The sequence below is a fragment of the Manacus candei genome, unplaced genomic scaffold, assembly GCF_025592945.1.
Source record: "Manacus candei isolate 608988 ecotype Guabito, Panama unplaced genomic scaffold, ASM2559294v1 h1tg000022l, whole genome shotgun sequence".
Classification (NCBI taxonomy): Eukaryota; Metazoa; Chordata; class Aves; order Passeriformes; family Pipridae; genus Manacus; species Manacus candei.
The window spans coordinates 4453014-4471188 of record NW_026138070.1 but is presented as its reverse complement, the minus strand read 5'-3'; positions in this window follow the sequence as shown (position 1 = coordinate 4471188).

The window sequence follows — 18175 nt, the reverse complement described above, 5'->3', positions numbered from 1 at the left end:
CTGGGATGCTCCCCCTGTCTCGGTCCTCTGTGCCCCGAGGAGGATGAATTGCGCTTCTCTACTGCATCGGTTTGGATTTGGGGAAGGAGGGATTACGGTTTTGTTGTTCGAACCTTCGGGCAAGGGACGAATTACAGTTTTGGTGTTTGAACCTTCAGGCAGCCTGAGAGGGAGCCGCAGAACACGGGCGACCTCTGAAAGTACGCGAGGAGGAGTCGTGCAAGTGCTGCTCCTCGGTTCGTGCAGGGAAGTTATTTTTTTCAAGTGTCCTTAATTTATTTTGAAGCTTTTCTTTCAAGGTTTATGGAAAAGCAATATCTATGTTGTGGGGTTGGTTTGGTTTTTTGTGGTTTTTTTTTCCTTTTTTTTTTTTTGGGGGGGGGGGGGAATACCCCAAACCAACAAACCCCAAAGGTGTTTGGGGTAATACTGGAAATCTTGTGGGTTTGTACTTGAAGTGAATTTATACGGGATTTTTCATACGGGTTGTTTTATACTGTTGCTGGTTATGTATGTTTGCATACGTTCATTGTTAACAAGTTTCTTATATATTACCGTGTAATGATGTTTTCCCTTTGGGTTTCAGAGGGAGCAGTTTTTATGCTTTTCTCTCAAAATAAGGGTTCAGAGACAAAATATGCTTCCAATAAGAACCACGTTTTAAGTTTAAGGGAGAGAAGGATTCAAATACTGTTATGTGAAGAGCAGCATTTATTGTATGTTATATTAATAAATAGTATTTCCTAAGAGTTGTGGCTTCAAAAAGTACTTAAACTATTTTGATGCTTTTCTTGAAAGTAGGTACTACTTATTTTATATTTTTTTATGTTTATGAAGTGATTCTGAATGTCATCTTTAAATTCTACCAATATGTTATAATCAATGAAATACTTTATGGTTGTTTTTACGGGATGCCAACACATTAAAGATGCTGCAGTTCTGTCATGTTTCAAGTTGTTTTTTTCTTTTCATCTCATTTTTCATGTAGCTCCTGATATCTTTAAACACCAAACCATTTGCTATACTTCGAAGAAGTGTATTTGGACTCTGGTTATCAAATCAATTCAGTGCCCAAAGGGGAATGCAGGTACATAAGGATTGCTGTATTTTGAAGCTTTTGGTAACTGTATGTAACTGAAGCAAAATCTTACAGGGTTTTTGTTCTAAATAAGGCGTGGTTCTGTTCTGCTTGGCAGAGTTGTTAAGTGCCTGCTGCAGTTTAGAGCATATGTGAACAATTCATATATGTAAAACTGCAGCTGCTGAATTTTGGGTATTGATTTTGACCCCTGCACTCCCATTAATTCCACAGTGCACACAATTAGGGAAATAGGAAAGGTTTCTGAAAGTCTGACTCTCATTGTGTGCCTCCCACTGGTGGTTTTATCTGGATTTTCTGATTTTTCCATTGCCCAGGTAAAGGTCCAGTACATGGAGTCTCCTTAGAAACCCGGCGGTGGGCCCCGTGCAGGCTGAAACCTGTCCCCGGGGTGGGGGGGTCTCAAGAAGGGCTCTCTGGGTGGGGTTTGATGTGGAATACCCTCTCTTGCAGACAAACAGCGGCGATGCCCGTTCCTGAAGGGCCAGCACATCATTTTTCCCAGGGAATCCCCCCGTTATCCAGAGGCCTGGGCCCAGCCGGGGGGGCTCAGTGCCCTCCCCTCAGCCCGTCCCTGCCCCTGCTCTGCGCTGCTGCGGCCCGGGAGGGTCTCCTGCCCCGGGGCCCCGCGCTCGCCTCAGCCCGGGGGATGTCGTACCCCTTTGTGCCGGCCCAGGGATGGCTCCTGGGCTGAGGCTGCCCATGGCTCGGCATCCAGCTGGCAGGGATGAGCTGGGGTAAGTGATTAAATTATAGCCCTTTCTTTACTTCCATTTCGGGACGCGGTGCCCTCACACGGGGGGGGTGAGGGGAGCTCCCTCCTCAGCCTCCCTGCCGGGGGTGCTGAGCGGGGTGGGCTCCAAATGCGAAGACAGGGCTGCTTTTATGCTCCCCCTTAAGTAAAGATCGCTCCTGCCGTGATTATTCCTCTCGGAAATAAAACATTATAAAGTGAATTTTATAGCCCGGTGGTTTCGGGGCTGTGTGCCCGTGGCTCGTGAGGCACTCGGGCACCGCTGGCTTTTGTAGGTGCAGAGAGAGGAATTGGTCATCCATTTCGGCTTTGTCTGTGCTGTGGTAGCAGCGATGCAGCCCGGGTAGGCAGAACAAATTTTAAAAAAAAGTGATTTTCAGATATCTGAAACCATTTGCGGCAACGCTAAAGGAGCACTTTACTGTGTGTTCTCTGGCCCGTGTAATCCTGCAGGTAGCAAGACACAGACATTTCGTACTCAAAAGTGGACTTAACTGTTGGGGGGTTGTGGCTTCTTTTTTTTTTTCTTTTCCCTGTTGTTATTTCCCATTTTAACTTTTGGATTAACTGTGGCTCTTGTGTCTGGGGCATCCATTCTCACACAGAGATGGTGAGCCCAGTGGAAATCACTACTGACATCTGGCCCAAGGTTTTCAAAACTAACGAATGAATTTGGGTCCTGGACACAAGATTTTTTTTAATATCAGGCATTTAAAAGTCTTTCCATTTGGAATTCTGCAGTTGCACTTTAATTTGGGAAGAGCTGATGTATTGTTCATCCCTTGTCTTTGATGATTTAGTAGATGGAAGTTCCTTTTTTTATGTTGGAGATCCTGTGAAGACTGTCTTAGCCTTCATCTGTCTGTGTGAGATTCAGTAAATTAATGAACTTCCCAGTTAACTCTGGCTTTTAAAAGTGGTGGGCAGGGAGGTGTTTGGGGACCGGGTATTTTTGTTGGGTTTTTTTGGGGGGGTTGGTTAAGTTTTCAGGATTTCCTAGAGCAGTCCTAGTTTTTAACTGTCCTGGATGCATTTAAATTATAATTGTAGTTTATCATCAGACTTCTGTGTGATGGTGTTCACAGCTACAGTATTCAGGCCCCAGGCATTCCTAAACAAAAAAAATGTTTACTGTCTAGAAAAGGAAATTGTGGTCGGTACATAAGCCTGTGTTTTATTCAGCAACTGCAGCAGAGACACTAGAAATGGCATTTCAAGCTTTACATAATTACTAATACATAGCAAGAGCTCTGTTTATGTGTCAGGTTTCTGAAGAACAGGAAATAGATATGGATGGGGCTAAATCCTGCAAGATAATGCTGTGTATTAGAAACTGCATGAAATGCTGAATGCCTTCTAGGCAGTAGAGACTGTGAGAGAGAATGCAGTATATCAGGCAAAGCACAGGAAAGCAGTCTCAGGTTTCCAGTTAAAGCCTGTGTTATGATTAATATTGTGAATAAACGGGCACAGGAGTTCCGTGCATTAAGAAATGCTAATAATGTTGTCAAATTATACAAAGTAATCATAGATGCAGGAATTTTGCATTGGTCCAGCTCTTGATATTCATCTCTCAAAAAAACACACATAGGTGTGGCAGGCTTTTGAGGACACAGGGAAGAGTCAAGAGCTTTGTCTTCTTTTTCCAGTGGGTTCATGTGTCATGTTGGCCCTTCGTCGCTTTTAGCAGCCTGTTCAGTTGGTAAAGAGTGATTTATTTATCGGTTTGTGATTGCCACTAGATGGGGCGTTTGTGCCACCATCCCAGAGTGAGGAGCGGTGCTCGAGGCTAAAACGGGTTTTTAGTGAAAGCCCAGCATCTCCTCCACCCCCTCCGGAAAACGAAACAATAAATACGTGTTGGAGCAATGTCAAAGAGAGATTCTAAAACCCTGCACATGGAGATGGGAACGTCCAAGTGCCATTTTCACCCGCAGTGGTCCCTCCTGCTCCCCCCCTCCCAGCAGTGCCCCCGTCATGCTGGGCTTGGATAATTTCTCTCAAGGTGATGAGGTCCGTGGTCAGATCCAAACAGATGCAGTTCATGATATTCCCTGTAAGAGTAGTAGGGATGCACGTGACTGAGCTACTTGTGGGTCAAGTATTTGGATTGCAGACCACTTTGTGAGGAGCTCTTCCTCCTCTTATGCTCCTTATTGCACCTGCTTTGTCCTTTTTTCGAGAGCAGGTTTGGGTAATGAGCCACAGCCCCAGTAGCAAATGGTTCTGTCTCTTAGTGGATGCCCTGATATGGATGCCACAAAAGAGTTAATCATCTCTTTTAGCTGTCTGTATTCTCCAGAGGCTCCTTCAATTGTCAGCAGGGATGGGCTCCTCCAAAGAACTATTCAGAGCACTTAGACAAAGGCCCTGCTCTGTATCTCACCACTTGCAGGAGCCTCTCTCTCTCTTCATTATTTAAAAAGACAAAAAAACCCCAACCCTAAGAGCCTGGGAAGACTGGCTACCTCTGCTGGCACAGGGAGGTGCTGGGAATCCCCCTCAGCCTCATTCAGGCACCCCCCAACTCCCCCCCAGTCCCTGCCTCGCCTCTGTGGCTGGAACAGAAAGCTGCTGCATGGGCTGCACTTAAACCAGGGGATGGCTCCTGGTTTGCTCGGCTTTCCTGGCGGCTCAGAAGGGCTGGAGCTTCCCCTGTGCTCTGCCTCCCTCCAACAGCTGAGGCTCTTGCTGGTAAGCTACTCTCTTGGGCTTGTGACTGCATTTAGAAAATCTGACCTCTGCTTATTTTTCTTCAAGTTACAGCCTCAGGTCAACATTCTTATAGGTTTTATAAATAAACCTCAGCCCAGCACATCCCTCTGTGAGCAGTGTAGAGGCTTTGGGTATGACTGAGGAAACACAGCATTCCCCTTTCCCACCAGCAGATATCAGACTGTTTATTCTTGTACATTTTGTGGCCTCAAGTCTGTCTTCACTCCTTCCCCTTTGGTTTTAGCAATTAAAAATGGGTTTATGTGTTACTAGCAGTAGAAGAGGAGGCCAATTTATCTGGTGCCAGTAGAAGAGGAGGCCAGTTTCTGCATGGTGCTGAGTTAGTACAGATATAAAAGACTTTTGATTGACAAAATCCAAGCACGGCACGGGGAGGTGCTGATATTTTAACATGTTAATCCCCATAACTGACCCTGAGCTGTCGCTCACTGTGGGATGTGCCTTCATTTTGTGAGCTGTTACCCACTCAGGCTGTACACACTCATCCCACCTGCATTCACTTTAAATTTTGAGTGCTGGTCTCCAGAAGCGCTGGCCAAGCTGCCTTTGGTGTTGAGCTTCTTCTTCCTGGCTTTCAGCATCACCAGGATTCCCAAGGTGTTGCTTCCTTCCCTCTTGTGTTACCCAGATGGTGCAGCAACAAAGCTGGGAATGCTTTCCATGGAATGGCACTGGGGTATTTGTGTGTTTGTCAGCAGTTTGCTCGGCCTTTCTGTCCCCTACTCCTGTTTTTGCCCCTGACTGTAGTTTCCTCATCTCCACCCTTTTAATCTCTCAGCCTTATGCTGGAGACTGAAGAGATAAGGGCGTGAGCAAGGAAGACTCCTGCAAAACAGAAGTGTTTGTGTCAGAATTTGCCAGCAGAGGGTGAGTTGGGAGAGCTGTGAATGCAGAGAGCTGCAGGCAAGATGATCCTCTGTCCTTCTTCAGTAGGGAGATGAGACTCGGAATCCTTATCCTTTTAACAGGTTATATGGGCATAAAATGGTGCAAAGAGCTGATTGATTGCAGCAGACCACGGCTAAAGCTCCAGCAGCCTGTGGAATGGTCCTCAGTAGATATTTGAAGCTGCAAATCTGAACTTTTGAGGATAAAGGAGTTACATACTTTTCCATGGAGCGCAAAGTGGATGCAGAGCTGCCTGTGGAGCAGTGTCTGTTCAGCCTGTTCCTTTTATTCCATGGCCATGGGACCCTCCCAAGCTCAGCAGAGCCCAGTGAGATGTTCCCCTTGGTGCTGCTGGATTTCCCCTCCCTCCGTGGCTCTCCGGCCACGCGACTCCGTACCCAGTTTCCCGTCAAGAGCGAGTAGAGCATTTCTCATCGAGAATGTGGCCTGTGGTGAGGGGGTGGGAGGGGAAGAGGGGGTGGGGTGAGTGCTGGGGGAGCTGGTGCTGGTGCAGTTTCGTGCCTCAATCTGTATTCTCTCTCTGCTCTGCATGGCTTCCTGTTTTTTCACACCACTGCTCTTAGAAACAACAAGCTGCAAGCGGAGGGGAGGACAGGGGTGGAGGTTGGTAGGCTGGAAGAAACCTCTGGAAACACCTGCTAAAGGTCCTGGTGCAGGCTCCAGAAAAGGCACTGCAGGGTTATGTGTTCCTCCAGGTGGGATCCTGTCACTGTGTCCCACAGAAGAGGCTCTCCAAGGGGGTGATGCTGTGGAGGGGGGTGTGCCCCTCATAAATGCACTGCTCAGTGCTGTGCAGCAGAACTATCCATTAATTTGCCCCCTTGGCAGTTGTCTTCCTCAAGCTGCTCTTGAATGGACAAAGTTAGACTGTGTCCTGTGCTTAGGGATCTTGTGACAATCAGCCAGACATGCTCGGTGCCAGAACAAAGCTGGACGTTGAACCACCAGTGCTGATTCCTGCAGAATTTGGGATTTTGTGCCTCAAAACACACCAGGCAGTGTAGGGTTGCTCAGGGTGTGTGAAATGGGGAAGCCTCTGGTTTGGAGTGCAGCAGTGAGGAGCTGCCCCACCTTCCCATGACCCCAGGCAGCCTGAACAGAGGCTGGACTACAGTGAACTGCTCAGAGAAGTGGTTCCCAAACTGAGAGCCAGGCAGCAATTTTTAACTGAAAATTAGCAGAGAATTGAAAATTCTCAAGAGCTGTGAGTTCTGTTTTTTGGAGGCCTGACAGCATTCACAAAAAACCAAAGAAGTTGCTGTTGGTGTAATTCCTGTATTTACTGCCGTGTTTTCTCCCCTCTGCATTGGGAGGGGGGCAAATGGCCTGTTTGACCATCAGTAAGAGGCAAAATGTGAAGAAAGCTATTTTAAATCTGTAATTCGTCTTTGTAGGTGAATAACTTGAGGGGTTGAGGGAACTGCTCCACAATATAGAGCTGTGTCACTTCAGCATCTGGTCTGTGCTCCTGTTCAATGCCACGTGCTTTAGAGAGGCACCAGGAGCCCTGTGCTCTCACCAGTGTGGTTATTGCAGAATGGAGGATTATTTTTAACCTGAAATGGCTGTGTTGCTCCTTTGTCTGCCAGTGGGTCAAAGAGAAATTCTCCAGAAGCAACAATTTTTGAGGAACTGAGCTACATGGCCACAGACACTTTGGTCCAAGGCATGAGACAACTGGGTGTTTCTGAGATGCTATTTTTGTTGGTGACATCAGAGCTTTGGTTTGCTGGCACGTTGCTAAGTGACTTCAAAAGCTGCTCCTCTGGATAATAGTTGCTGAGTCCAGAGAAAGGTAAATAGAGGATCAGGCTGCAGAGTCTTGTTCTGGCGCTGGTCCCTCTCCCCAGGAGGTGGGTGGGCAGCCAAGGGAGCACAGCTGCTGGAGGAGTTCCTGGCTTGCCAGACAGTGCTGTAGGAAGGAGATGAAAAATGGGAAAGATTGCATCAATTATTGAGCCTTGTAAAAATAATTAACAAGGCAACAGCAGGCAAATGGGCTGGGAGGAGAAGGAAAAACAGCTGCCAAAGCACGGGGAGACAGGACTTCACTGGGGATGGGAAAGGAAGGGGAGTGGGGTAAGATACCCCTTCACTCAGTGCCTGGGGAGAGATGAAGAATAATGTATGAGCTTTGCAGGCAGAGCAGGGCAGGGAGGGAGGGGGCATCCTCTCCTTCAAGCTTCTTCCACCAAAGGCTCCTGCAAATTAAGTACCATTTTTGTGGCTTTTCAATAGTTACCAGTGGTGCCAGATGTGAGCAGTGATACAGGGAGAGGAGCACAGCTGGTGCAAGTGTTTGTGGAGGAGGGTTGCCTGGCTTTTCCATATTTGAGTTGGTACCAGGGCTGCAAAGGGATCGGACAGAATGCTGGTTAATCCAGGCTCCTAAATGACAGGAATAGATTTCCATTAGGATTCCTTTTTTCTCCTTCATTCTACAGTTCCTTCCAGAGCCACCAGCAGGCACATGAATGATTTTTGCAGTGTAACGCTGTGGTGTCTGATCTGTGGGCAGAGCTGTCTGCTGTGATACAAGGACACAGTTAATAAGATTTAACAGCCAGTCTCTGCTGTGTGCTGGATGTCGCTTGGTCGCTGGTGATTTCATGGTGACTCTCATTCATGTCGTCCAGATTAATTCCTAGGGCTGTTCTCCTTCCTGGTTTGGTTTCCCATGACAAATCTTCCAGGGACCTCTGCTTAGGATTTAGCAGGTGCTCCCTCCTTGCCCTGTGAGCTCTCACAGAGATATTTTCCTGAGTTACCCTAAGCAGATCTTTTGGGTTTTGTAAATCTGTGATGCACACAGACAGCATAAAACTACAACTGCCTTGTATGTTAAAGGAAACAACCTGTCACTTGGCTGTTCTCAGTCCTCCCACCAGAATTTTGTTCTTCAGTGAAGGCAACCAGCCAAAAAAGGGGAGGAAAAAGCAGTGCTGGGAGAAGCCCCTTTAACACAGAGCACTTGCAATCTGTGGAACTGCTGCCGTGCTCCTTCCCTTGGGGAGAGCCAACTACACATATGTAGTAGAGGGTGATTCACTCGGCCATGATAAGATCTAACAGATACTCTTCATTGAGGTAAACAAACAAGTATCAGCATAAACTTAATACTAGAGCTCAGTTGCCTCTCTGTAATGGAAAGTTTCAGGGAAACTTTGGGGGAATTTGCACACATGCAATCAGAGCTGCTGACTCCTCGTTCAGAGCTGAGAAAAACATCATTTTCTGAATCAGTTGTGCTGCTGGTTGGGTTTTTTTTATGGCCTCTTCCTCTATTTTTTTTTTTTAATGACATAAGAGAAGCAGTGTGACTGGTTTTAATTTTCTGCTACAAGGCTGGTCCCAAGGGAATAAGTGGGGGGGGGACTGCTGGACAACTCACACTCGATGCCTTCTCCTGATGCTGCCAGTGTGCAGGAAGGCCACTTTCCCTGGACCCACATGCTGGGAGCACTGTTTGCAGGGCTCATCTGGTCTTTGCTAATCCACATGTGGGCAGGACAAGTGTTTGCCCGTGCCAGCCTGGAGCTAGAAGGTCTCCAAAGCGCAGCCAAGGTAGCAGGCACAGCCATCTGTCAGTGAGCTGGAAACACCGAGAGTCAAGAGGGTGATCAAAAATTAATCAGGGTTTGATTGTCCCGTGGCTGGTCACTGCTGTCTAAGGTGGCTGAAGGGCACTGAAGGGACTTGGCTGTCAGCAGTTCTGTGCAAGTTTGTTGGGTGTTCTCATCTTCAATTTTTTTGCAGCTTAGCAGGATTTCACGTGCTGGTTTTCGTCGCTTGTAAGTTGAGTAGATGTTTGGCTGCCTTCCCTCCTTCAGTCAGCTGGAACCCCATAAAAGAGGTTCAGGAAGAGGAGTAGGGAAAAATGCTCTGATGCTGTGGATTGAGCAATTCCCAGTGCCTGGGACAAATCTGTTACCACCAAACATGCTGAGGTGTCCATTATCAGAGATGAGGCCAGACAAAGGTTCAGTAAAGACAGGAGCCATGGGGGACGAGGGCTCAGCCATCCTGGTAAATAAGATCAGATGCCTGTACTGTTATTTTGCCAAGAGGAGGGATACACATTTCAAATCTCTGTAGGATTTGCTTGTTCTGATTCAGCAGTAAAAAAAAAAAAAAAAAAAAAAAAAAAGAGGTGTGGGTTTTGAGGGATTGGTGGGTTTGGGTTTTTTGTCATTTGCTAATCTGAGGGAGCTACTCCAGGGTAAAAGTTTGCTCTGTGGATTCTCATGTGACCACAGAGTAAAACTCCCTGGTGTTTTGGGAACAGGCAGCAGTGCTGGTGTCCATCCCCCCACTGCTGAGTGTGACTTCCCATCAGAGGGAACACGCAGAGCAAGCACAGCAATCAATAAAGCTCTGAAGGAAGGGAAGAACGGTAAACAAATAATGTGCTGGAGGAATAGCCAGGGCATGACCCGTCAGCAGTGAATGGGCTGTAAGTGGGTGCTGTAATGGCAGTAAAAGCCCATATGGCACCACCAGGAGCTCTGTGCTTTGAGAGGGCACTCATCTGGCTTCAGGGTGGGAGCCGAGACAGTGTGACAGGCTGGGAAATGGCACAGGAATAGAAATGTTTCTGCGAAAGGAGAAGTCCAGGAGGAGAGTTAGGGTGTGTTTTTAGAGTCCAAGGGCTTGTGGAGTTCCTTTGCTTTTGACACTGAAGGAATCACGTGAAGTCAAAAGGTGGGATTTGCTGGGGGCTTTTCAGGGGGGAGAGGAGTGTCTTTAAAGGCCCCTTTTCTTTGCAAATTTTTCTTCAGAGGGCTGAGTGAGTATCTTGTTTCCCAAGGGGGCCCAAGGATAGATGAATGGGTGGATGATATTGAGGTCCTGGAGCAGGTCCAGAGAAGAGCAACAAGGCTGGGGAAGGGACTGGAGCACAAGTGCTGTGAGGAGAGGCTGAGGGAGCTGGGGCTGTTCAGCCTGGAGAAGAGGAGGCTCAGGGGAGACCTCCTGACTCTCTGCAACTCCCTGACAGGAGGGGGAAGCCAGGGGGGGGGTTGGTCTCTTTTCCCAGGCAACCATCAGCAAGACAAGAGGGCTGGGTCTTCAGCTGTGCCAGGGGAGGGTTAGGTTGGATATTGGGAAGAATTTCTTTGCAGAGAGGGTGCTCAGCCATTGGAATGGGCTGCCCAGGGAGGGGGTGGATTCTCCATCCCTGGAGGTTTTTAAGCTGAGACTGGATGTGGCATCAGTGCCATGGGCTGGGGACCACAGCGGGGTTGGATCAAGGGTTGGACTTGATGATCTTGGAGGTCCCTTCCAACCCAGCTGATTCTGTGATTCTGTGATTCTATGATTCTATGATGGGTGGTCATTTCGTTCTCAAAGTCACACACAGCAGAGGGGCTTGGCAACATCACTGTGCTCTACAAACAGCACAGACCTGTGGAGCTGGTGCTTGTGGGAGCAGAGATTTCGCTACACTTTCCCATTAAATTTCCAACACTAATTCTGAAAGCATCACCTCGCCAGAGTTGTGCTCAATCCATCTCGGTTTTGACAGGGCTGTGCCCCTGATTTTGTGCTGTCAGCAACCGAGCATTGTTCCTCTTGCTGCCTGTGAGCTCTAACCCCGTGTGTCTGTCACCCTGCTTTCCTCACCCCTGTCATTTTGTCACTTTATCCAGCAGACTTTGCTCCGTGTCTCTGCCCGTGGCCTTTAGGAGGAGGACAAACTGAAAAATCTGGCTCCTGACTGCAGCTAATTTACAGCAGTCACTCAAAACCCCCAACAGAAAGTGGGCAGGAGGAAGGAAACAAGAGGCTGAGTTTTTTCCTGTTGCAGGTAGCAAGGAAATAAAATAGGAAATTCAATGCAAAGTGATCATCTCGCTGAGCCCCCCCAGCACCACAGGCTGCAGGTGCTTTATGGCTGCTTGTGTTTGATGGTCTATTCCTCTTACTGTCAGGGTAAAGCTGGACTCGAGGTCTTTGTGATGGTGCAGAGCAGCTTCCAGCAGAGATCACTTAGAAAAGGGACATCCAGGCAGTCTGGAGAGTACCAAAATTCCTCCTGTTTAGGAGAGAAGGGGAGTGAGTCTCTGTGAGCTCGACATGCTAATACAGACAGTGGCTGTTGAGGACCTGGTGGAAATAAAGTCGTGTCGAATTCAGTCTGAAATCTTTGCAGTTTTCCAACCAAGTGAGCCACTGTGTGGGCACAGGTGTGTGAGCTCTGCAATCTGTGTTAGATCACTGCCATTCTGGAAAAATGGAAAAGTCACTGAGGGGAAGCCTGGTTCCTCAGGGGTGTAAAATGCACACGTATTGAAGAGAGACTGCAGACTCTTCTAGAAAGCAATTGGGACTGCACATGGAAACTGCCATGATTCACTTGATTTAATAATTGAATTAATATTCAGTTTTGTTTATGAATATGGACCAGTTTATTACCTATTTAGGAGTAGATGATTTACCTAACGCGCTAGACTCAGCTAAAGTATCAATTCAATGAGTGGGACTCTTTTTTTTTTCCCCTTAATTTTAAACTATTCAGATATTTTCCTTGAAATAAGCAGTATGGTCTTCCATACTGTCCCCTCTCTCTCTGGCTTTAGGAGACTGATTTCTAAAGACCTTGCTGGTTTGTGATACTTTGGTTTTTCTCCTTTTCATGGGAATAGCAGAAAATCCAACATAAAGACAAGGGTGGGTGAAAAAATGCTGATCAGTCTTAAAGGATCCAACACTAAATATTCCTGTTCCCACCAAGCTGAGAGGGAAACCAAGGCAGGGAGTTTGTAGCATGGCTGGTGTCAGGGAAAGGGGCAGGGTGAGACCTGCACATGGAGCTGCTGCCACATTTTAAATGATGATGCTGTAATAATAAACAACAGAGCTTTTTATGTGATGTTTTGAGGCACACTCACCCTTGGAGCACACAGTGCTTTACACAGATAATCCAGTTTCCCAGTCCTGGTTCTGTTTAGGCTGGCTGGACTGTTCACTTCTGTGAAGTACATCTTCTCTTCTTTGTAAATATTTTTAAAGACGTAATGAAAACAAACATTATCTATTCCTGGACCAAAATTCGAGTACAAAAATCTTGCACTTTTCCTGCTGCTGAAAAGAGTTTGTTTTTCCTTCAACACTGTTCCCAGGGTAAAAGCAATTTTACCTCCAGCTATGTAAATGAGTCTCAATCAATATGTCTCAGGTGGAAATTCCCCTGTTTGCAAATGGAAATTTTCCTCTGGTGACAGTAAAAATAGTTTTCTCTCAGCCAAAGCCATCTCTCATTTTAGAAAAAATATTTGAAAAAAAAAATTCCTTTCACATTCCTTTTCTCCTTGTTGTCACTGATGACTCATGCAGTGGCCTTTGCTACTAATTTCTGACTCTTAAGTGATTTTTCAGGTGGCTGCTAAAAAAATTCTTGAAGTATTTGTCACTGGCATCCGCCTTGTTTGGTAACACGATACATATATTCTGATTTTCATGCAGAGACTGTATTTGTTTGGGTTCTGAATGTTGCTTGGTTTGGAATACACATTTTGAAATGCCAAACAGAGCTAAACAAAAACCACTGAAATATAACAAACTCATGCGTTTTGTGCAAAATATTTAGCACAGTCAGGCACCTGCATCTGTCTCGTGTGCAGCCAGCCAGCCACCCACACAAGATCCGGTCTTACTGGAAACAATTAATAAAGACCCCCAAGATTCCCAAACTGGATGAAGGACTTTCATTTCAGTGCTCTGACTTTATCACTGAGCTCTGGTTTTACGGGGTTTTTTTTGAGAGCCCAACGCTCATGTGAACTTGAACTGCAGTGTGGGAAGACTTGGGTGCTGCTTTTCTCCTGGCAGCAAAGAAAAGGATCCAGAATCCCCTCAGAGTAATTTCAAGATTAAGCAGGGTGGTTTAGTTAAATAGGCAGTTACAATTCATAATGGAAATTCGTGGGTTTATAGATCACTCAGATCGAGTTGTTTGTCCCTCCTGAAGAACTGAGAGTCAGAAAAGGGGGATGGAGCTTCTGCTCAACTGTGTCTGACATTTTTTGGTTTTGCATCAAAAAAACATCTTCAACAGAAGTGAGTTTTTGAGCAGCATTCCTTGTGTGGGGGGAAATGTTCCCTGTGTGTGTTCACAGGGACGTTCTGGAGAGATAAGGAAGTGATATTTTGTGTGGACACATTATTGATGCTCTGAACTTGTGAAGCACCGCCAGACAAAGGCCTCAAGTGACTTGTACAAACATCAAAAATGCCCTGTGGAACACAAAGTAATATTGTCTGTGTTCTGCTCTCAGAGAAAGCTGGTGTAGTAAAATCCGTGGCATCGGCACAGTGTGAGGAGTGGTCCCTGAGTCCCTCACTCCAGGTCCTGTCCCTGAAAGTCTTGGGGTTTCACAGCAGGGTGTGTAATTTTGCTGGGGATTTTTGTTGGTGTTGGTTTGTATTTGTGAGTTTTTCCCCCCCCCCAGACCATTTTCTTCTGCATTTCTGCAGTCAGTAGCTCACCCTGTATCCCTGACTTAGCTGTAGCCTCACATATCTTGCTGAACTGGGTCAGCAGCCTCTCCTGCTATCTCACATTGGACTAACACCTTCCACCCTGTTCTCTGGGATGATGTGCTGCCTGCAACACCAGCACTTAACAGAACGTGCTCTTTTCCTTAACACAGTAATTTGGCATGGACAGAGGTTCTAACTTAGAAAATCTGATGCAGAAACAGCCGAGGAGGTTCATTTTGATAATTCTGTAGCAGAACTGCCTCCAGGGATTTTTCTCCTGTACAAGTCCTGTGGTGTTGCTGATGACCAAGATGGGACTCTCAGCTGCTCACTGCAGCTAACCTGGGTCAGTTCTTGTTATTTTTTTCCTCTGCAGACATTTGTGGGGAAATCATGGAGGAATGCACTGTTCTCCAGTCTGCAGTATCCTTCTTTGAAATGCGTAGTCACACAAAGAAAACAGTATTTTTATCTGGGCAAGGACACCAAATTAGGCCACTCTGGCCTTCAGCAAGAGAGCAGAGTATCTTTTGTCATTGTTCTCCCTTCTCTCTGTCATTTTGGCTTGACACTGTTTCAAAAGCTTTTTCAACAGGCTGCTCAGGTCCTCGAATCCCACCCCCTAATAATTCACCATCAGCTCCTTACAGCTCAGGGAAAGACTTTGCTTAATGGCATTTTTGTTTGAATGCATGTCCATCAAAGAGAAAAAACACGCTGAGGCCTTGTCGTGGTTTTAGCCTCGGAAATCTCTCTTGTGGCAACATCAACAAGCAAACTGTGGCCTTGTTCTTGAAAGAAAAACAACTCATGTTATACCACCGTGCCCTCAGCTGTCCTGAAGTCTGAGCTTTGAAATAACTGTCACGTTTGTCCTCAGAGAAATGTCCTCCTGATGAGGTTGTTTGGGCACAGGTGAAGAATAGAGGGAAACAGAAACTGCCTGGGGTTGGTTAAGGATGTTTGTGCTTGTGATGCTTTGGGGTTTGTTTCCCTAAATATCCTCACCTGGTGTTCATCCCCTGCCTTGTCCTTAGCAGGGGACAGGCCAGTCTTGTGGAGACAGAGGCACACAGAGTTTACAGTACATGCTATTTAAGTGTTTTAAGCAGTACAAATGGAAGTGTGTCAGTTCTGAATATATTAGCAATATTTACTATTTATTATTTATCGTTAGTAGTGCTGTATTCCTATAGAACAGGAATTTATGTCAAATTAGGTTAATGCTGTCTCATCAGTGCTAGATCAGAGCTCGGTTTCCCTGGGATGAGTGTTTGCTTTGATAATCCTTCTGGCAAGTTGAGTAGTTTGTGTTATCTCTAATGTCCCACCACACTGCTGGCTGCTCTAGGAATAGTCATACGGGGCTTGGCATTAAAATTGTGACTTCATATCTGAATTTCTCCAGCGAAATTTAGGAGGTTTTGGATCTGCAGTTGGTTCAGATTAGTCAACGCTTTCCTCGGAGCATTAGCACTGATTTTCAAAGTGATGAACATCAAGTCCTCCCCTCACCTTTTACATTCTGGCCTGCTTGAACAAGTATTAATACAGCAGTATGAAGTTGTTTGTGAAGTTCCTTGGAATTTGTAAGGCTCTGCCAGCTCTGACTATTTGAAGTGAAGAACTGGAAAGCTCAAAACATGAAAATGAGTGTGTACAGAGGCTGGAGGCTGTGAGGTGCCTTAATACTTAGTGCAGTTTATCCTGATATCCTAATGTCCCTTCGGTGTGCACATTGCTGTGCGCCCCAAATATATATATATGTGTGTGTGTGTTTAAAGGAATCCCAAGAGCCTGTAGCAGTGTGGTGTTGTGCTATAACAGAGAGAGCTTTTGTGTAACACGTAAAAAGAAACTGATAGTCAAACCTTGAAGTAGTTTGGCTTGGCCAGGGGCTTTTCTCAGCAAAGGATGTGTCCTGTAGCTGTTCTCCCACAGGTGAGCTCTCTGCTCCCCGCCGACAGCCAGCCTGGATCAGTGCTGCACACTTCACGTGGCTGCCATCCTATTTCACATCTTGTTGCCAAAAAAAACCCAAAAACAACAACCAGACCCAAGCCCTCCTCTGAGTTCTGAACACGAGCAGGTTCCCAGCCGTGCCGGAGCGGCGCGGTGGAGCTGCAGCCAGGCGCGGTTTCCCGCTGCCGAGTCGCGTTAACCACATGGAGCAAAGAGCCCCCACTCTCCTAGAGCTGCCGGGGCTTCCTGTTTGCCTTGTGGCGCTAAGACACGCGGCCAGTTTGGTGGCTGGGGTTGTTTGTTTGTTTGTTTACCCCCTGCCCCAGAAAGGAGGAGGATGAGAGAGGTGAGTTCTAGCCCGGCGCGTGGAAGCGGCGAGTGCAGCTTCGGGAGGTGTCACTGTTGGCAAAACTCGCCAACACCTCTGCGTTCCTGACACGAATGGCCTGGGACCCGGGAGGGAGGGCAGGGTGTTTGTCTCTCCAGGTGCTCCACCGGCAGTTGGAAGTGTTCCTGCTGGGTGTTCCTGTAAACACCAAGGTGTTGTGGTTACGTTACTCACTTGTCGTCATCCTCTTCTTTCTCCCGCTGTTGTTCCTCCAAATGCTGACCAGCTGTCTCGTCTAGGCTGGGGACATGGGCTAAATTTCTCAGTGCTGTGACAGTGGTGAATCCCAGGCTGGGGTCTGCATCTTCCCCAAGCAGGACGTGGCATCCCCCTGACTCAGCAGGAGCAGGGAATCATGTTTCTGGCAAATTCACCAGCTGAAGTGCCATGGAGCACATGCTACTGTATCAGGAGAACCTGAGAGCTGCAAACACTAACCTTTCAGAGTTTTAGGAACAACTCTGGGTAAATTTAAAGCAGACTGGCACGCAGCAGAGATGGGCTTTGTGAACTGGCATGCCTTGCACGTCCCTCACACTGGGTGCATTTGGAATAATGCCACGTGGATGCCACTTGCCCTTCTCACCAGCGTTCTCTTCACACGCATTAGCACTGTTTGGTTCTCAGTAACACAGAGGAAAAACAACTAACACCCTTCCCTTCTGTTCTCCCTGGAGGTCTCGGATCTTAAATCTAGCAGGTTGCAAATTATTTTTCTGACTTTCAGGCCCTTTTTCCCCTTTCTGACAGTTTGTGGTGTCCAACTTCTCACAGGCCAGGTGGGCAAATGCCCTGTCAGTGTTCAGTACAGTCCTACATGTGAAACCTGGAGATGGTGAATAGAAAAGCTGTTGAAAAGGGGAAAAAAAATTGCAGAACAGAAACCAGAATTCCTGTAAACAGTCTGTTAAAAATATCTTCAACACATGTCAGGGCTGATGATTTAAAATAGACAATTTCTGAGCGTTAAAAGGTCACATGGAGGCACGATAGTAGATTCAAATGGAGCTGAAGAACAAATGTTTCAACAGTCACATTTTGTACTGATGGCAAGATATCTGTGTTGCCAACTAGTAATGTTCAGGGAAAAAAATGAGTCAGAATGCAAGAATAATGAGTTTTTCTTGGATGATAACATGGAAAAAAAAAAGAATTTATACCTTAATCCCATGCCTCCAGCAGCAGAAGCTGGGAGTCCTAAAATTGCAGGACTAGTCAGGGTGACACAGTAGCACCAACCACGTCCTGTACCAGGGTTGTTTGTTTCCCTGGGGGGCAGTGAAATAATTAAAATCACAAATCCACGCTCACAATCTTCTCTCATTTGTGACCCAAAATACGGTGGGCGCTTCAGAGGAGACGCGTGAAAAAAACAGAGATTTTTTTTTTTCAAATGAACAAATGGTCTTTGGGTATCTAATTGCTGCTGAAAATTTAACGAGGCAGAGAGGAACAATTGTCTTTGAACACTAGAAACATTCCAGATCCCCATCTGCTGCTGCTTTGGAACCACTGATTTCCCGTGGTGAGTGGGAGAGCTGCTCTGTGCGAAGGGTGCTTGCAGCCCCGAGGGGGTGTGAGGAGTGCCCAGCCTTGGGCCACCTTGGGGTGCTGCACTGGTGGGAGGGCCCTGGGTGGGTTTCCTCTGCGGCCAAGGGACCTGTACGAAAGGTTGGAGGGAGAAAAAAAATGGGTGGATAACCCTGTACATCCTTGGCATCCAGCGTATAAAAGTGTTTGTTCCCACTCCCATGATTAGCAGGTGTAGTGGAACACCAGGAGGTACCCCCACCTCGGAGCCGGGGGTTCCCTGCCTGCCTTGGAGGTGTTTGTGCTCACCCTCAAA